This window comes from Giraffa tippelskirchi, chromosome 11, assembly GCF_054371585.1.
Source record: "Giraffa tippelskirchi isolate mGirTip1 chromosome 11, T2T-mGirTip1v1.2.pri, whole genome shotgun sequence".
NCBI classification, from domain to species: domain Eukaryota; kingdom Metazoa; phylum Chordata; class Mammalia; order Artiodactyla; family Giraffidae; genus Giraffa; species Giraffa tippelskirchi.
The window spans coordinates 97,984,040-98,005,470 of NC_137285.1; the positions used below are offsets into that span (position 1 = coordinate 97,984,040).

Here is a 21,431-nt window from a genome sequence, read left to right on the forward strand (position 1 = left end):
CACTCAACAATTATAGCTACTATTAACTGACTTCCTGTTATGGACCAGACACTTTAGATACATCAGTATTATCTCCTTTCGTTCTTTTCACAACTCTCAGAAGAATGCATTATGGGCTTCATTTCACAGATAGAAACAGCAGTTCAAGGAGATGAAGGACTTGCCCCAGGCTAACCAAGCAGTAAATGGCAGAAATGGGATTTGCCCTTCTGTCTATCTATCTGCTGCCATCAGGGTTGTGCTTTATCCCAGCTGTCCTCTGATTTAGCTCACATGGACTTACGCAGGAGTTCCAAGTGAGGGGGTGAGGGAACTCTACCAGTGAAGGAGTAGGCACTGGAGAATTCATTGGCTAAAATCTCTGGGACATGGACGCTTAACTCAGCCCTGCTTTGTGACCCATGTTGAGTCAGGTTGCCCAGCAGTTAGGTAGGTTGTTTACTACACAAAGGGACTCAGCTGAGGGAGCAAGCCCTGGATTTCAGGGCTGAAATCCAGACTGAGCTCCACTTGCCAAAGGCACCTTGGTGAGGGGCTACATGTGTCAGGAAGGAGTGCCTTTTCCCAGTTCCTACTGAGATGGGCCAATGATGACACATGGGCTAACTCCAGCCCTGACTCATGCGGCAGCACAAAAGGGAGTTATCATATTTTCCTTACTCAGGGTGGCCTCTGGAGCACAGAAACGGCAGTGCCCCGGGCCATGGATCCAGCCGCGTTCAGGTACGTCTAGGTCCATCATTCTGCTCCAGGCTTTTCAAATGAACTCATTGATTCATGATGCCCTGTTATAGACATCTTCACTCTATATCTGGAACTGGTCTAGTCTGTAGTCCACCCTTTTCTCCACTAATCTGCGTCTTCAGTCTTTCTACTTTCTCTGCCTGGAAGAGATTCAGGTTTTGTGGAACCTGAAGCTTATGAAATTTGAGACCTTCTTTAGGAAAAAAAAATCAAACTCTGAATACAAAATCAGCTGCAGGGCCTGGGAAGGGGCCTGGGCAAGTGAGAAGGCCCTAAAGTGTGTGCTTCATAACTTTAGGCTAAATCGGCCCGTTTTCACCACACCCCTCGCTGACCCTTTCCCTCCGGCCTTGTCTCCCACCCCTGGCTCTTTTGGATGGACTTGACCTAGACTTTGGCCTTCAGCGTTCTGCCAGCACACGCCTTTCGATCTCTGTGTCCCAGCTCCACACAGAGCCACCTGGGGAAGAGCAGGTCCCCCTTGCGCTGGTGTGCTGTCCTCAGAGTCCTGACCTGCCTCCACGTGACCTGGCCTGAAGTGGGAGGCAACAGGCTGGACCAGAGATGTGTGGATAGGCACCTGGCTTCAGCAGCTTCACAGAGTATGGGTGGCCGTGGCGGGTAGTGCAGCAAGAGAAGACATCGTGAGCCGGAGCAGGGGGGAGACGGAAGACACCAGAAGTCAGTGCTGGGAACCCTCACTGCTCCCCCCACACCCTGACACACACAAACACATAGACACTGAAAGTGAAAAGGAAGTCGCTCAGTCGTGTCCGACTCTGTGACCCCTGTAGCCCACCAGGCTCCCCCGTCCATGGGATTCTCCAGGCAAGATACTGGAGTGGGTTGCCATTCCCTTCTCCAGGGGATCTTCCTGACCCAGGGATCGAACCTGGGTCTCCCGCATTGCGAGCAGATGCTTTACCCTCTGAGCCATCTGCCATTTAGATACACAGACACTGCTTGGGAATAAATTTAAGGCTCTGATCTTACTTGGGGCAGATGGGAAATGCGCCAGAGAAGGCTGCTGGGCGGTTGTGGTAGAAACTTGGGTTACACACCTGTTCATGGAAGAAACCTAGGGTGTGGGAGCACAGAGGAGGGAAGCCACGAGGAGGCCAGGTGGTGAAGGGTGCCCAGGGAAGACCTGAGAACTTGGCTTTGAAGGGTAGGCAGGTGCCTTTCATGCAGAAAAGGAGAAATAGCCAGCATTGCAGATAGCAGCAAAAAAAATGAGGGCAGATGTCCACGCAGGGTAACTTTGGGAGGAGGTGCAAGGGACCAGCACACCTACTTCAACTTGTCAGAGAAAGCCCAGAGGAGGTCTGGCCCCAGGCAATTGTGTCCTATCCCCGCCCAGGGCAGCAACTCCTGCTGTGGGAAGCATCCACACAGCCCTCAGGGCAGACGTGGTCCTAGAACCCAGGTTTCAGGCCCGCAGGTTAAGACCCTAGGAGGAACCCAGGGAAGCTAGGACATCACCTGAGAGCATGAACCGCTTTCATGCACAGATACCCTGTATAAATACCAAACAGCCAACTAGCAAGGGAGGGAGCATTTTTTTAATTTAAAGAAATAAATGGTGAGCAAATCAGAAAGGCTCTGACAAGCTACCTTGGTCAGACACAATTACAGAGCCATCATCAGTGCAGAGATTTAAAGGTAGCCCAGCGTTCACAGCTGCTGCCCCTGGAGGATAAAGGGGGCTGCCCTTGAGGGGTGAAGGGAGTGCCCCTGTTCCCGGCGGGAGGCCGAGGCCGCAGCTTTATATGTGTGTGTGCGTGTGCGTGTGTGTGTGTGTGTGTTGGTGGGGGTCACCCTAGTGGAGCTGACCAGCCGCCTGTGAGAGTCACAGCGTGGGTCGGGGGCAGCACCACCTTACCACCTGGGACTGAGAATTTTTAGATAACTTTCAAAACCCCTGTACTACCTTTTACTGTTACCTTTTACTGTTATCTGCAATGTTGCTTTATTTCCTTTCATTTTGAATTCCGCGCCTCGCCATTTTATTTTTGCCACGGTTGCAAAAGAAAACTGAACTTTAATAGCCCAAGGGAAAAGAAAAACAGAATCTAGAGTCCAACAGACCTGGCTTCCTGGGCCAGCCTGTAGCCTTGGGACCTTGGATGGCTCATTCAACTTTTCACAGCCTCTGTTTCCTAATCTTAAAATGGGGAAAATAATTTTTTAAAAAAGTCAGGTTTTTTTTTTCAATATGCCTTTCATATTAGAATAGATTTAGATTCACAGAAAAGTTGCTAAGACAGCACAGTTCCCACATAGACTATAGGAACCCAGTTTCTCATATTACTGAATCTTAGGTTATATGATCCCTTTGTCACAATTAATGAACCTGTATTGGTGCAATATTATTAATCATTATCCAAATTTGCTTTAGATTTCTTTAGTCTTTATCTAAAGTCTTTCTGACTCTGTATTTCATTCATTTGGCTGTGACAACCTCTCAAACTTTGTTTTTGATGACCTTAACAGTTTTGATGAATATGGGTCAGGTATTCTGTAGAATGTCTCTCAGTTGGGATTTGTTTCGTGTTTACTCACAAATTGACTGGGGTGATGGGTTTTGGGGAGGAAGGTTACAGAGGTGAAGTATCATTTTCATCGCATCACGTCAGGATAGGTACTATCATGAAGACTTATCATTGTTGATCTTGACTTTGATCACCAGGCTGATGTTACTTCTGTAGAAACACGTTACTTTATGCCCCTTGACCTCTTTCCATATTGAACTCTTCAGCAAGAAGTTACTATGCACTTTAGACCGCCCACACTTAAGGGTGGGGTGGGGGAGGCTGATGGTTCATCTCCCTGAGGGCAGAGTATCTACATAAATTACTTGGGATTCTTCTGTGCTAAGGATTTTGTTTCTTTCCCCCATTTATTTATGTCAGAATGAACTCATGGATATTTATTTTATACTTTAAGTTTTAATCCAATAATACATGATTTATTTTATTGCTTAAGTAGTTCCAGCTTTGGCCACTTAGGCTTTTGTTTTAGTTTTAGTTGGATTGTTTGTCTACTTATTGTTGAATTTAAAGAGTTCTTTGTGTAGTTTGAATAGAAGTCATTTATCTGATATACGTTTTGCAAAAATTTTCCCTTTGTCTGTGGTTGTTTTTCCATTCTCTCAACAGTGTCTTTTACACAGCAGAAGTTTTTTTTTTTGAGTAGAACTTTTTTTACTTTAATAGAGACCAATATCAGTGTTTTTCTTTCAGAGATTGTGCTTTTGATATTGTATCTAAAAATTCATCATCAGGCCCAATATCGTGTAGATTTTATCCCATGTTTCTTTTGGAAGTTTTATAGTTTCACACTTTACATTTAGGTCTATGATTCATTTCAAATTAATTTTTGGGTAAGGTGTAAGGTCTGTGTCTGGGTTCATATTTTGCTGTATATTGAAAAGACTTCTTTCTCCATTGAATTCCTTTCTACCTTCATAAAGAAAAATCAGTTGACAATATTTGTGTGGACCCATCTCTGGACTCTTGCTTCTGTTCCATTGATCTTTGTGTCTGTCCTTTCATCAATACCATGCTGTGTTGATTATTGTAGATTTGTAGTAAGTCTTAAAATGAGGTAGTGTGAGTCATCCAACTTCATGGTTCTTCAGGATTGTTTTGGATACTCTGGGTTTTTTGCCTTTCCATAGGAATTAGTCTGTTTGTGCTGCCATAATAAAATACCATAAACTGGGTGGCTTAAACAACAGAAATTTATTTTTGCACAATTCTGGAGGCTGCAAGTCTGAGCTCAGGGTGCCGGCACAGTTGGGCTCTAGTGAGATCTCCCTTTGTGGTTTATAGACCGCCTCTTTCTCACTGTGTCCTCATATGGCAGAAGAGAGCAAGATCTGGTATCTCTTCCTATAAAGACACTTATCCTATCAGTGAGGACCCTACTCTGATGACCTCATTTAACCTCAACTACTTTCACAGAAGCCTGTCTTTAAATAGAGTGACGGTGGGGGGAGGGGACTTTAACATATGAATTTTGAGGGGGACACAATTCAGTCCCTGGTAGCTTAGATGGTAAAGAATCTGCCTGCAATGTAAGAGACTCAAGTTTGATTCCTAGGTCAGGAAGATCCCCTGGAGAAAGGAATGGCTATCCATTCCAGTATTCTTGTCCAGTATTCCATGGACTGAGGAGCCTGGTGGTCTACAGTCCACAGGGTCACAAAGTCAGACATGACTGAACAACTAACACTTTTTTTCAATTCAGTCCACAGCACCACATAAGCTTTACAAACAGCTTGTTAGTATTTACAATGGGATTGCATTAAATCTAGAGATCAAGTTAGAAAGAACTGAAATCTTAATATTAGTCTTTTAATCAACATGGAATATCAATGTTTTGTATTTTCCACATAAGGATTCTATGCCAATTTTGTTAGATTTGTACCTGAGCACTTCGTTTTTAAGTGCTATTGCAAATGGTATTTTTTAAAAATTAAAATTCCAATTGCTCATTGCTAGTATAATGGAAAGTATTTGATTTTTGTGTCTTGAGCTTGTGTCCTGAGACCATACTGTACTTGTTATTCATTAGATTTGGGGGGATAGATTTTTGGGTTTTCTACTTATACTACCATGTTACCTGTGCAGAAAGACAGTTCTTTTTTCTTTCACATCTCTGTACTTTTTGTTTTCTTATTGCATTAGTTAAGATTTCCAAAATGATGTTGAACAGGAATGATGAGAAAGAACATCTTTCCCTTTTACTAATTTTAGAGGGAAAGTGTTCAGTTTTTTGCCATTAAGGTTGGTGGTAGCTGTAGGTTTTTATTGGTGTTCTTCTCTTTCACTTATAAAGCTGAGGAAATTCCTTTCAATTCCTAGTTTACTGAGAGATTTTTCATGATTGGGTGTTGGATTTTGTCAAATGCTTTCCTGCATCAATTGATGGGATCATATGATTTTTTTTCTTCAGCCTACTAATATGGTGGGTTACATTGGTTTTTGAAAGCTGAACCTTGCATATGTGAAATAAATCCCACTTGGTCATGATATGTAATTGCTTTTATGAATTGTTGGATTTGATTTGCTAATATTTTGTTGAGGATTTTTGTGTCTATGTTCATCAGAAGTATTGGTCATAAGCTTCCTTTCTTGTAGTGTCTTTAACTGGCTTTAATATTGGGGTAATGCTATCCTAATAGAATAAGTTAGGAAGTATTTCCTCTGCTTCCATTTTCTGGAAAAGGTTGTGGAAAATTGGTATTATTTTGTTCTTGAATGTTTCATAGAATTCTTCAGAGAAACTGTCTGGGCCTAGTGTTTTAGGTCTGCTAGATTTGTAGTCGTGACTTCACTAAATTATCTTTTTTTCATAAATGATTACACTCTGTATGTGTGTGTTTCCCATTTTAGTCTTCCTAATATATGGCTGAAGATACAGAATATCCTGAAATAATTCCAGGAAGGTAACAGTCACTATTCATTTGGCTCCATCTGCCACATTAATTCTGATCAGATATGAACCCTCTGAATTGATAGCAGGTGTCAGATAGAAACCAACGTTTTGTGTGTTTGTTGCGCTTTTCTCTTCCCCATCACTTTTCCAGGGTTACAAGTCTAAAGATAATGCCCAGCGGAATTGCAGAAATGCGTTCCTCTAATGGGTCCAAAAGGCACTGATTTTTCATTTATTCAGCGTTTTCTTATTGTAAAGGTGTGACAACTTCCAAGCTTTTTACATGTCAGAGCTTAAGCAGGAAGTCTCCAACACAGTTTTTATGAGAATTTATACATGTAAAAACTCCTTTTAAGCTGTAAGATAGGCTTCCCTGGTGTTTCATACGGTAAAGAATCTGCCTGCAAAGCAGGACACCTGGGTTTGATCCCTGGGTTGGGAAGAACCCCTGGAGAAGAGAATGGCCACCCACTCCAGTATTCTTGCCAGAAGAATTCCATGGACAGATGAGCCTGGCCAGCTATAGCCCATGGGTCAGAAAGAGTCGGACATGACTGAGCAATTAACACACACAAACTGTAAAATATTATAGCTTCTGGGTTGATTTAGTATGTGGGGTTAGGTTAAGAGTGGTGCTTCCCTGGTGACTCATTGTAAAGAATCTGTCTGCCAATGCAGGAGACAGGGGTTCAATCCCAGGGTTGGGAAGACCCCCTGGAGAAGAAATGACAGCCAACTCCAGTATTCTTGTCTGGGAAATCCCATGGACAGAGGAGCCTGGTTGGCTAGAGTCCATGGGCTTGCAAAAGAGCTGGACTTGACTTAGTGACTAAACAGCAATAGCAACAATTAAGAGTAAGTGGAGGAGAGAAGAAAAGCTAGCTATGACGAGCTTCAAGAACATAATTTCTTTCAAATGCAAGATGGCAAAAATAGACATGAAAGAAGAAAGAAAGGAGAAAACTAAAGATGAAATATTCATTCTCCTTGTCCACCTGCCCTGCTTTCTCTCCTATCTCCAGTCTATCAGTCACATCTCTGAGTTCTAGCAACTCAATCCTCTGACATATGCTAAGTAACCAGCCTTGGGTTCTGCCAGGCTGTCCATCTGCAGATGCTTAATGCCATTATAGTGGTTCTGAGCCCACAAGGATTGTGTGGAAGGGCTGCAGAGGAGTCTCAGGACTGACTGTGACCCTCTTCCTATGGAAGGCACAGTTACAGAGCCCATCATCTCTGGATGCCCACACCCCAGAATTATTTTCTTTATTAAGTTAGCTTGGGATACAAACTGAGACAACCTCCACTCCTTAAAAAAAAAAAAAAGGAAGGTGAATACGTGATGTCAGTTCACATAGAGAACAAATCCCACTGTTTTCCCAGAGGAAGGGGCAGGCTGAGGCCAGCTGGAGTCTCATCTCTCCTGTTCTACAACTGAATGGCTCTGGAAAAGTGTGTTAGTCGCTCAGTCATGTCGAACTCTTTGCGACCCTATGGACTGTAGCCTGCCAAGCTCCTCTGTCCATGGGATTCTCAAGGCAAGAATACTGGAGTGGGTTCCCATTCCCTTCTCCAGAGTGGCTCTGGTGTCCGACATAAAACTCACAGAACATTTGGGGGATGCGCTATCCTGGTGAAGAGGAACGGGAGCCAGCTGTGACTGACATTGGCTCAAATTATAGTTTCTGTCTTATTATCTGTGTGGATTTGTGCAAGCTGTTTGATTTCAGTGAGTCTCAGCTCTCTGATGAAATAATAACTAACCTTTAAGTAGCATTCCTATGTGTTAGACACTTTGACTCTGCATATATCTCATTCAATTCTGACAATAATCTCTCGAGGTGGGATATTATTCCCATCTTTCAGTTGGGGGAATTAAGAGTCAGTAAATGGGGAGAGGAACAGAGGTGAAATGTACTTCTCAGGATCATTAGGATGATTATATGAAGTTGTTTACGTAAAGTGCTTACTGTAGTGCCTGACACCAGTAAGTGTGCCATATGTAAGAGTTATAAGAAAGTCTGACTCTATTTCTCTTCTTTAAAACATTTTTTGCTGTAAAATTTAACATAGAAAAGTGAACAAAATGTCCAGATTAATGATTTATAACAAAATGAGCACTTGTAGAACAACACCTGAGTTAAAAAATGTGGAAATGTGTTTAGCACCTCAGAAGTACCCCCTAATCACTACCTTTCTTCACTCTTAATGATACTATTCCCTTGACTTTTATGAAAATCATTACTTTACTACATTTGTACATTCCCAGGTGGCTCAGTGGTAAAGAATCCACCTGCAATGCATGAAACCTGGGTTCGATCCCTGGGTCAGGAAGATCCCCTGGAGAAGGGAATGGCTACCCACTCCAATATTCTTGCCTGGAGAATTTCATGGACAGAGGAGCCTGGGGGGCTACAGTCCATGGGATCACAAAGTGTCGAACACAACTGAGAGAGTAACTAAGTTATAAGTATACACACTCCTAAACATTAGTTTTGTATGCTTTTTGAAGTGTATATAATAAATTATGCATTCTTTTATGATTATTTCTCTCAACATTGAGACTCATTTATTTTATTACATGTGGCTGTAGTGAGTTTATTTTTAGTAAAGCTTTTTCTTTTCATAATAGCTGCATGTTGCTTTACTATGTGAATATACCACAATCTTTATCCATCCTGCTATCCATAGGCATTTATATAGTTTCCGGTTTGGGGCTATTAAAATAGTGCTGCTATAAATTTTCTTATATGTGTTTCTCAATACTTACGCCTGAAATTACTGAGTCATAGGATATAAGTTTGTTCAGTAGGGACTCACCATTAGTGTTTGAAAGCTGTTTTACCATAAGGGTAACAGAGTTTCCTTTGTTCCTTATCTTCATCTACACTTTATATTGTCTACCTAGAAGCCATTTTTGTGAGTGTGTTATGGACTATCATTATAATTTTAATTTATATTTTCTTGTTATTAGTAAAGTTGAACATGTTTTTGTAAGTCTATGCCCTTTGGATATCCTATTTTATGAAGTGCCTGTTCAAATTTCCTGTCCTTTATTCTATTGGGTTCTTTGTCTTTTTAATTTTAATTGATTTGTAGATATTCTTTAGATATTAAGAATAATATTAAGAATCCACCTGATATTTTCTCTGGCTGGTACTAAGATATTTTTGTGTGTGTTTAATTTTCTGAAGTTTGTGAACTGTATGCCTACTTGTGAATGTATTTTCATTTATCCTTAATGTGAATTCTTAAATCCATGACTTGGTATCTTTCATCAGTTTTGGAAAATTACTAACCAACCTCTGCTTCTATTTTGTTTTCCATCTCTTCTCCTTTTGGGACTTTAATTAAATTCATATTAGACCTTCTCATTGTATCTTCTATATCTCTTACTCTTTGCCTTGTATTTTTCATTCCTTTGTTTCCTGTTTCTTTCTGAAAGTCTTCTTCATGAATTGTCCTTTCATCTTTGCTAATATGCTGTTTAACTTTCAGTTGGATTGGATTGTAACTTTCAATTATTATAGTATTTTGTCCCAGAAATACCATTTTAAAGTTTCTAGTTCTTTGTTAAAAGTTTTCATCTTCTCTTTTATAGTCTTGAACATAAGAAGCACAGTTGCTTAGCAGTCTAAGTGTGATAAAACTTCTATATTGTAGCCCCTGTGGGCCTGATTTTATTGCTTTTGTTAGTGTTGGCCATGTAGTCTTACTTCTTCATGTGGCTAGTTATTTTTAATTGTGTGCTGGATATTGTTTTGCAAAATTGCTTGTAGGAATACACTGAGGTTGAAAATGTTATCTCTTTCCAAAAGATTTGTTTTCATTTCTGCTAGGTACTTGGGTATATTAACAATTTGAGATCATCTCAATTCAATTTTAGGGTCTGAAATTATTTGAAGTACCTAGGAAGGTCTATATTCTTCTGAGTTCCAACCCAAGAGAATTCATCAGAATTTGTTCTATGCTGACCTCTGGACTAGTAACACTGTTTTCCCCCTTCAAGAGTGTTAGAGACATTTATCAACTGATATGTCATCCCTTCTGGAGTTAGCAAACATCCCAAAGGGAAAACCAACCTTAAATGCCAGTTCATCTCCCAGGAGTTCCACCATTTCCCCCAATCCTGGAGCAGTAATTTTATCCTTTTTTGTTGTTGTTGTTGTTTCAAGAAGATGTTCTTATATATTTCTCAGATATTCAATATCATGGTGGTGGTGGTTTAGTCTCTAACTCGTGTCCAGCACTTGTGACTCCATGGGCTGTAACCCACCAGGCTTCTCTGTCCATGGGAATTTTCCAGGCAAGAATACTGGAGTGGGTTGTCATTTCCTTCTCCAGGGGATCTTCCAGACCCAGGAATCGAACCCGGGTCTCGGACATTGCAGGAGAATTCTAATGATATGGTATGCTATTATCAGAATCTTAAGTCTCCCATCTTCACTTCTCAAATTTAAATCCACATATCTTTCCTTTTTGTCCTTTTTTGTATCGACAAACCTACCAGTTACCATAGTGTGATTGTACCAGATTAAATTTTATAATTGATGGTCTTTATTTTCTGCGTCTCACTTCTTCAAATTTTGTCTTTCAGGCCATTCAGATATCCAGACATCTACCCCTCCTATCATTAATTGTCACTCAACCTCTTATCAATGAACTGTTTATTGCCAAATTCAGACTTAAATTGAAGAAAGTAGGGAAAACCACTAGACCATTCAGGTATGACCTAGATCAAATTCCTTATGAGTATACAGTGGAAGTGACAAATAGATTTAAGGGACTAGACCTGATAGACAGAGTGCCTGATGAACTATGGACAGAGGTTCGTGACATTGTACAGGAGACAGGGATCAAGAAAATCCCCATGGAAAAGAAATGCAAAAAAGCAAAATGGCTGTCTGAGGAGGCCTTACAGATAGCTGGGAAGAGAAGAGAAGTGAAAAGCAAAGGAGAAAAGGAAAGATATTTCCATCTGAATGCAGAGTTCCAAAGAATAGCAAGGAGAGATAAGAAAGCCTTTCTCAGCGATCAGTGCAAAGAAATAAAGGACAACAACAGATTGGGAAAGACTAGAGATCTCTTCAAGAAAATTAGAGATACCTAAGGAACATTTCATGCAAAGATAGGCTCGATAAAGGACAGAAATGGTATGGACCTAACAGAAGCAGAAGATATTAAGAAGAGGTGGCAAGAATACACAGAAGAACTGTACAAAAAAGATCTTCACGACCCAGATAATCACGATGGTGTGATCACTCACCTAGAGCCAGACATCCTGGAATGTGAAGTCAAGTGGGCCCTAGAAAGCATCACTATGAGCAAAGCTAGTGGAGGTGATGGAATTCCAGTTGAGCTATTTCAAATCCTCAAAGGTGATGCTGTGAAAGTGCTGCACTCGATATGCCAGCAAATTTGGAAAACTCAGCAGTGGCCACAGGACTGGAAGAGGTCAGTTTTCGTTCCAATCCCAAAGAAAGGCAATGCCAAGGAATGCTCAAACTACCGCACAATTGCACTCATCTCACATGCTGGTAAAGTAATGCTCAAAATTCTCCAAGCCAGGCTTCAGCAATACATGAACCGTGAACTTCCAGATGTTCAAGCTGGTTTTAGAAAAGGCAGAGGAACCAGAGATCAAATTGCCAATATCCGCTGGATCATTGAAAAAGCAAGAGAGTTCCAGAAAAACATCTATTTCTGCTTTATTGACTATGCCAAAGCCTTTGACTGTGTGGATCACAATAAACTGTGGAAAATTCTGAAAGAGGTGGGAATACCAGACCATCTGACCTGTCTCTTGAGAAACCTGTATGCAGGTCAGGAAGCAACAGTTAGAACTGGACATGAAACGACAGACTGGTTCCAAATAGGAAAAGGAGTATGTCAAGACTGTATATTGTCACCCTGCTTATTTAACTTATATGCAGAGTACATCATGAGAAACGCCTGGCTGGAAGAAACACAAGCTGGAATCAAGATTGCCGGGAGAAATATCAATAACCTTAGATATGCGGATGACACCACCCTTATGGCAGAAAGTGAAGAAGAACTAAAGAGCCTTTTGATGAAGGTGAAGGAGGAGAGTGAAAAGTTGGCTTAAAGCTCAACGTTCAGAAAACTAAGATCATAGCATCTGGTCCCATCACTCCATGGGAAATAGATGGGGAAACAGTGGAAACAGTGTCAGACTTTATTTTTTTGGGCTCCAGAATCACTGCTGATGGTGACTGCAGCCATGATATTAAAAGACACTTACTCCTTGGAAGGAAGGTTATGGCCAACCTAGATAGCATATTTAAAAGCAGAGACATTACTTTGCCAACAAAAGTCCGTCTGGTCAAGGCTATGGTTTTTCCAGTGGTCATGTATGGATGTGAGAGTTGGACGGTGAAGAAAGCTGAGCGCCGCAGAATTGATGCTTTTGAACTGTGGTGTTGGAGAAGACTCTTGAGAGTCCCTTGGATTGCAAGGAGATCCAATCAATCCATCCTAAAAGAGATCAATCCTGGGTGCTCATTGGAAGGTCTGATGTTGAAGCTGAAACTCCAATACTTTGGCCACCTCATGCGAAGGGTTGACTCATTGGAAAAGACCCTAATGCTGGGTAGGATTGGGGGCGGGAGGAGAAGGGGACGACAGAGGATGAGATGGTTGGATGGCATCACCGATTCAATGAACATGGGTTTGGGTGGACTCTGGGAGTTGGTGTTGGACAGAGAGGCCTGGCGTGCTGCAATTCATGGGGTCGCAGAGTCTCGGACACGACTGAGCAACTGAACTGAACTGAACTGAACTCTTACCAATCCTAAAGGAAATCAGTCCTGAATGTTCATTGGAAGGACTGATGTTGAAGCTGAAACTCCAATACTTTGGCCACCTGATGCGAAGAGCTGACAGATTTGAAAAGACCCTGATGCTGGGAAAGATTGAAGGCAGGAGGAGAAGGGGACGACAGAGGATAAGATGGTTGGATGGCATCACCGACTCAATGGACATGAGTTTGAGTAAACTCCGGGAGCTGGTGATAGACAGGGAGGCCTGGCATGCTGTAGTCCATGGGGTCATAAAGAGCTGGACACGACTGAACAACTGAACTGAACTGAACTGAACAACCTCTTATCAATCAGCTCCACCTCTTTTCTTTTTATCATCAATCTTATCTTTTAATGAACTCAATAGACATGAATTTGAGCAAACACTGGGAGATGCTGTAAAGAACAGTATTACATAGGAATCTGGAATCTTAGGTCTAGGAATCAAGATAAACTGGAGTGGTCATACAGGAGATTGCATGAGTGAACATTGACATTTTAGGAATCAGTGAACTAAAATGGATGGGAATGGTGAATTTAATTCAGATGACCATCATATTTACTACTGTGAGCAAGAATCCCTTAGAAGAAATGGAGTAGGCCTCTTAGTCAACAAAAGATTCTGAAGTGCAGTACGTGAGTGCAATCTCAAAAATGACAGAATGATCTCAATTATTTTCAAAGCAAATCATTCAAAATCAAAATAATCCAAGTCTATGCCCCAACCACAAATGCAAAAGAAGCTGAAGTTGAATGTTCTATCAAGACCTACAAGATCTTCTAGAACTAACACCAAAAATAAATGTCCATTTCATCATAGGAGACTGGAATGCAAAAGTAGGAAATCAAGAGATACCTGGGGTAACAGGCAAGTTTGTCCTTGGAGTACAGAATGAAGCAGGGCAAAGGCTAACAGAGAACACACTGGACATAGATAACATCCTCTTCTAATAACACAAGAGATGACTCTACACGTGGACATCACCAGATGGTCAATACCAAAATCAGATTGATTATATTCTTTGCAGCTGAAGATGGAGAAGCTCCATACAGTCAGCAAAAACAAGACCAGGAGTGGACTGAGGCTCAGATCATGAACTCCTTATTGCCAAATTCAGACTTAAATTGAAGAAAGTAGGGAAAACTACTAGACATTTAAGTATGACCTAAATCAAAACCCTTACGATTATACAGTGGAAGTGGCAAATGGATTCGAGAGATTAGGTCTGATAGACAGAGTGCCTAAAGAACTATGGATGGAGGTTTGTAACATTATACAGGAGGCAGTGATCAAAGCCATCCCAAAGAAAAAGAAATACAAAAAGGCAAAATGGTAGTCTGAGGAGGCCTTAGAAATAGCTGAGAAAAGAAGAGAAGTGAAAGGCAAAGAAGAAAAGGAAAGATATATCCATCTGAATGCAGAGTTCCAAAGAAAAACAAGGAGAGATAAGAAAGCCTTCTTAAGTGAACAATGCAAAGAAATAGAGGAAAACAATAGAATGGGAAAGACTAGAGATGTCTTCAAGAAATTAGGGATGCCAAGGGAACATTTCATGCAATCATGGGCACAATAAAGGACAGAAATGGTATGGAACTAACAGAAGCAGAAGACATTAAGAAGAGCTGGCAAGTATACACAGAAGAACTGTACAAAAATGTCTTAATGACTCAGATAACCATGATGATGCAATCACTCAGCTAGAGTCAGACATCCTGGAGTGTGAAGTTAAGTGGGCCTTAGGAAGCATCACTATGAACAAAGCTATTGGAGGTGATGTAATTCCTGCTGAGCTGTTTCACATCCTAAAAGATGATTGCGTTAAAGTGTTGCACTAAATATGCCAGCAAATTTGGAAAACTCAACAGTGGCCACAGGACTGGAAAAGGTCAGTTTTCATTCCAATCCCAAAGAAGGACAATGCCAAAAAATGCTCAAAGTACTGTACAGTTGAGCTCATTTCACATGCTAGCGAGGTAATGCTCAAAATCCTTCAAGTTGGGTAGTCTTCAATATTACATAAACCAAGAACTTCCAGATGTATAAACTGGATTAAGAAAAGGCAGAGGAACCAGAATTCAAATTGCCAACATCCTCTGGATCATAGATAAAGCAAGAGAATTCCAGAAAAGCTTCTGCTTCACTGGCCATGCTAAAGCCCTTGACTGTGTGGATCACAGCAAGCTGTGGAAAATTCTTAAAGAGATGGGAATACTAGACCACCTTACCTGCCTCCTAAGAAACCTGTATGCAGGTCAAGAAGCCACAGTTAGAACCGGACACAGAACAATGAACTGGTTCAAAAATTGGCAAAGAAGTATGTCAAGGCTGTATATTGTCACCATGTTTATTTAACTTATACGCAGAGTACATCATGCAAATGCTGGGCTGGGTGAAGCACAAGCTGGAATCAACATTGCTGGGAGAAATAGCAACAGCTTCAGATATGCAGATGACACCACCCTAATGGCAGGAAGTGAAGAGGAACTGAAGAGCCTCTTGATGAAGGTGAAAGAGGAGAGTGAAAAAGCTGGCTTAGTACTTAATATTCAAAAAACGAAGATCATGACATCCAGTCTTCTCACTTCATGGCAAATAGATGGGGAAACAATGGAAACAGTGACAGACTTTATTTTTGGGGGCTCCAAAATCACTGTGGATGGTGACTGCAGCCATGAAATTAAAAGAAGCTTGCTCCTTGGAAGAAAAGCTATGACCAACCTAGACAGTGTATTAAAAAGCAGAGACATCACTTTGCTGACCAGGTCTGTATAGTCAAAGCTCTGGTTTTACCAGTAGTCATGTATGGATGTGAGAGTTGGACCATAAAGAAGGCTGAGCACCGAAGAATTGATGCTTTTGAACTGTGGTGTTGGAGAAAACTCTTGAGAGTCCCTTGGACTGCAAAGAGATCAAACCAGTCAATCCTAAGGAAATCAACCCTGAATATTCACTGGAAGGATTGATGCTGAATCTGAAGCTCCAATACTTTGGCCACCTGATGTGAACAGCCAACTCATTGGAAAAGACCCTGACACTGGGAGAGATTGAGGGAAGGAGGAGAAGGGGGTGACAAAGGATGAGAGGTTTGGGTGGCATCATCATCTCAATGGACATAAGTCTGAGCAAACTCCAGGAGACAGTGAAGGACAGGGAAGCCTGGCATACTGCAGTCCATGGGTTTGCAAAGAGTTTGACACGACTTAGCAACTGAACAACAACTTATCTTTTATGAATAAACTCCACCTCTTATCTTCTCTCAGGATAACATAGTTCCCCATCTTTGTATAGACTACTAAATTACCAAAGCTCAATATGACCTTACCTTCTTTTGAATTCCTCCATCATTTTGTGGGTAACACAAGTTTAACAGTTAACCAGATATATGTTAATTCGTTCTTTAACATTTTGTTTGTGTGTTGTAAAGGAAGGCACATATTATCTTCTTTATAATCTTCTCAGCTCTTAGTCCTTTACCTTGCACATGGAGGGTACTCAAAATGTTTAATTGTTTGAGCATGTCAGGTCTGCCTTCCAAAAACTGTGCCAAACTCAGGCCTTCATATCTTCATATCTGCAAGGAGATAGTGTGTTGGACAACAAACGATGGCAAAAACAACATGACCCTCTGCAGGGAATGTTCTGGTTAAGATGAACATACTAGAAATTTCAGTCTTTATATAAGGTTGGTGAGATGCAAAATGATTTTGTGGAGGAAAGAAATAAAACAATAGATTTGGAATATCCCCTTAAGGATGGGATGTACTGCTGACATGTACCTTTCCCCTCTCCTTTCCCCTCTTCCTTCTCCTTCCTATCTGAAATGTGGACATGATGGCTGGAACACCAGTAGATGTACTGGAACCTTAAAAATGGAAGCCGTGAAATAAAAATGGTTGAGCAGAGAGATGAAAGGCTTCTGTGATTGTGACGATGAGGGAGGCACCATACCAGCCTCCACATTTCTGTTACGTGGGTGAGCTCATATGTGTTCAAGGCACTGTGGTCTGATCTCTGTTTCTAGCAGCTGAACACAATTCCTAATAGACAGAATCATTATTATTATTATCATGATTGTTGTGCTGGCCACCAGATTGAGTCTTTAGCGGCATGGCTATTGTTCGCTGATTTCAGAATTCCTGTCACTTCTCTATGTTCTCCAGAAATAACAGAGAGGTGGATAGTAATTTTTTAACAACAAAAAAGAGCACTGAAATGAACTGGGTATAGGTTTTTTAGAAGACTTTCACAATGCACTTTGAAAAACTAGGCAATTCCCTGGCATATCACTTGCTCCCAGGTGAGGGCTCTTTGCTACAAATAAACAGCAACACTGTTTTAGAGCATATTACAACCATCCATTAATGCCAGTGATATAGGGTGGAGGTAGAAACCAAAGCATGAAAATCCAAAATACAGAGAATCACAAAAGCAGTTTTAACTTTTTATGTTTTACAATTTTATATTAACATTTGAAAAATATCTAAAAAACAAAACCAGCTTGTGAATGCTCAACCTGGGGTAAGTCAGTGTCTAGGTCTTCCTTGGCAAACCTTCTCTTCAGTTCTTCCTGATTCCCTTCACCTCCAGCACAGAGAGCAGACAGCATCACTCGCACTCCAGCCAAGTGTAAACCGTAGAAGCTGTTTGATTCCTGTTCAGAACCTTCCTTTGTCAGAGATGAGTACTGGGGTGGCGGTGACAAAAAAAATGAGGTAAAAGAGGGCTGCAAGTGCTGAAGAATGAACTGAAAAACTGTTTAAAGGTAATTAGGTGTTTGTTCTGTCTCCAGCTCTTGCTGGATTTCAGGCTGCATTCTGGAATAAAACGAAACGTGATGATAATATTGCATGGACATTAAACAAAGAAATTAATTAAGTAGAGGAGCCGATAACAGCAGAGAGAACTTTAAAGGGTGGCCTAGCACAAATTATCCACAAGAAAAGTGTTGGCAATACAGAGTGTACTCCAATTGGCAGCAATTACGGTGTTAAGAAGAACATGAATACAGGCAACAGAGGCTTTCAGAGACCAAAGTCTAAACCATGGGGAATTATGCAATCTCATCTTCCACAGGTAAATTTTTCTTATTTTGTCTTCAAAATATGATTTCCAGCTCCCAGAGGGCAAAGAACCACATCCACATAAACTAACCCACCCTTCTTTTAATGGCACCCTGCGTGATGCATGCATGCATGCTAAGCCACTCAGTCTTGTCCACCTCTTTGTGACCCTATGGACTACAGCCCACCAGGATCCTCTGTCCATTGGATTCTCCAAGCAAGAATACTGGAGTGGGTTGCAACGCCTTCCTCCAAGGATGGCACCCTGCAGAGACCTTTGAACAACAACTGCTTAACAAGTGTTTCATAATGAGGTTTGCAAAGAAAGGAGCCAAGTGTTGCTAGTTAACTGACTCCAAAGGGTACTACATGGCAGTATGGAGTCTGAGAAGCCTGGTCCCTGCTGGGCGATGAGGAAGGCAGCATGGCACCATCTTGCCAGGCCAGACCAGAGCTGGAACTGGGTTTTCTGCTCCCATAGCCATCCCTCCACTTATCAGTATGTGGGGGTAGTTCCCAGCCTGAAAGTAAGTGTCCACCCTTGGTATTGGCATGTCCAGATAAGTTTGAAGACAAGGAAAGAATGGGCCTCTGGAAGGCTGTTTGTCTGAATAGCTGGGGAGCTTGGGGAGAGAAGAAGGTCAAGGAATATAGGAGCCAGACACAAGTTTGTCCAATCAGCAGACCCTTAGCCATCTGGGTGGCAGGGGAGAGGAGGAGTAAGCCTTTCTAGGTGGTAAAGAGTAGAAGTACATTCAGGGTGACACATTGCAGGACACGGGAGCAGATGCGGAAGCACAGAAAATACTGCAAGCAGGCTTCCTGCAGGCCTGAAATGTCCAGAGAAACAGCCACTCCAGCCGTCTCTCCTTGCCCTGTGGTTCAGCTTCTGCTTTCTTTTCAACAGCTGCTTATTCCTTCAAAAATCAGGATGGCCCTCCCTCTACTCAGCTTCTCTACCCCTTAGGGCTGCTCTTCATTCATAACTTTACATCCCATGGATCCTGCTTTCTGCTTTCTGTCGGGAGTGTCTCTGCTCCTGCCTTCCCTGCAGCCTATCTCAGAGGACCCCTGGGTGAGTTGAACCATCACATGGGATTGAACCTTCTTTGGTCATTATGTTCCTGACAAGTTATGTTGTGTTCTGAGTCAGAAACCTGTTTGGTCTTGCACATGGGATTTTTGGGGTCTGATTCATATCATTCATTCTTTCTCCACTCAGCGGTTTCAGAAAGGGAAGCTACCCAAAAGAAAAAGAGCCAAATGGAAAACAAAGCACTATTTGTATAAAGCATTATCTTGTCTACCACAGGATGGTGAAAATTGCCTTGGAAAATATGGCTGAAGCTGGGGATGCTCAGTGAGGCTCCCAGCTTCCTCACCCTGAGTCTGTCCACCTGGTCTTTTCAGGTGGAGAAGCTGAAATGGAGGATGGAGGAGGAAGGCCAGGCCTGACTCAAGGGCACGGCCCTGCCAGGTTGGAAATATCCCACATCATCTGAGAAGCCAAACCCGCTTATGGGACCAAGTAGCTGGAAGAAAGGAAGCAGAAGAAAAGACCTTGATCCTGACCTTGAAGGCACAGTTACCCATTTCAGATGAGACTTCCTTAGAGTTTCACTGTCTAACATGGGAGTCACTAGCCAATGTGGCCACTGAACATTTATAAACATGGGAAGTTTGAAGTGGGGTGTTCCGTAAACGTATAATACAAACCTGATTTTGAAGACTTAGTACAAAAGAATGTAAAGTACCTTATTTATCTTTCATCTATTGCTTATTTGCTTAAATGAAAATATTTTACATATATTGGATAAAATATATCATTAAAGTTACCTGTTCTTTTTCCACTTCAAAACTGTGGTCTCAAGATAACTTAAAATTACATAGATGGCTCCCCTGGTATTTCTGTTGGGCAGCATCATCTTAGTTCAGACATGTCAGCTCTCTGGGGAACAGGGAGCAGAGAGGCAGGCGAGGAGGGGCTGCAGTAGGGAGAGGCAGGAGCACCCCGCCCCAGCATTGCAGACCTCTGGTTCAATCAACAGCGCCCAGGGTCATGGGGTCACATGATCCAAAACATGGTAACCCAGGTGGAAGGACCTGTTCGTGGCTCCTTTGTTCAGATGTGGACCCTGGACTGGGCAGGCATCTGGGCACCTTAGATTCTTCTCCATTATAATTAAAGTCATTTTACTTGTTCATCTACGCAACACACCTCTATTGAACTTCTGCTATGTGGTGGTACCCTTCTAGGCTCCGGGAGTACAGTCTTGGGTAACAAAAGAAAAATCTGATCTTATGGAGTGGATACTAGCAAGGCAAAAGAGGCAATAAACAAATAAGAAGCCCAGTCTACCTGTGCCATGGGGGATACTGCTGTGAAGCAAAATGAGGCGGGTGAGGTTACAGAGAGCACATGTGGTGGTGGTGGTTTAATCACTAAATCGCGTCCGACTTTTGCAACCCCATGGACTGTAGCCCACCAGGCTCCTCTGTCCATGGAATTTCCCAGGCAAGAATATTGGAGAGGGTTGCCATTTCCTTCTCCAGGGATTGAACCGAGGTCTCCTGCACTGCAGGCAGTCTCCTGCATTTCAGGTGGATTCTTTACCAACTGAGCCACCGGGGGGAGCCCACAGAGAGCACATGGGGAGGGGCTGTTTCAGAGAGTGGTGAGGGGAGGGCCTCCCTGACATCTATCGGAGACGAGAATACAGTGAAGGTGAGAGCTCTGAAGATACCCGGGGGGAGAGAAGACACTGTGGCAGGAGACGACCCTACACCGCCTGTTCTTGCAGGAGGCAAGAAGACAACGTGCCTGGAGCGGGCTGCAGAAGTGGAGGCCCGGGGTCATTTCCTCAGACTGATGGGAAGCCACTGGAGGGCTTGGAGCAGAGCAGTGATATTATCTGTCTAGGTTTTAAAAGGATAAGTCTGGACACTTACTGAGAATAGAGTGGGCAGGCAGATCCGGAAGCAGAGAGCCCAGTTTCAAAGTTATTATAATAATCCAGGGAAGAGACGGTGGGGCCTTAGGCCAGGGCTGTAACAGTGACAAATAAGCCTTGGAGGCAGAGCTAAAAGGATTTGCTGATGGATTGGATATGGGGTGCAGGAGAGGGCAGGAGTCAAGGATGACTCCAAGGGTCTCGGCCTGAGCAATTAGAAGCATGCAGCTGCCATCAGCTGAGATGGGAAGAGTGGGAGGAGCAGGCTTAGTCAGGGAAGATGGGATTCAGGTTGGGAGCCATGGAGGGTGAGATCTCTAGTAGACAGGAGGCAAGGGGAGATGGCACGTAGGCAGTTGGATATATGAGTCTGGAGTTTTGAAAACAGGTCAGGGCTTGAGAAATCAATCTCTCA

General features: G+C 42.4%; 1 long non-coding RNA gene across 1 annotated transcript; it reads left to right on the plus strand.

Annotated features, from left to right (window-relative positions):
• The first annotated feature begins 461 nt into the window (after nt 1-461).
• On the plus strand, nt 462-19,800 carry LOC145525434 (uncharacterized). Its single transcript, XR_014068206.1, has 3 exons — nt 462-723; nt 10,784-19,140; nt 19,288-19,800. It is a non-coding gene; the product is annotated as an uncharacterized LOC145525434 (long non-coding RNA).
• The last annotated feature ends 1,631 nt before the right edge of the window (nt 19,801-21,431 follow it).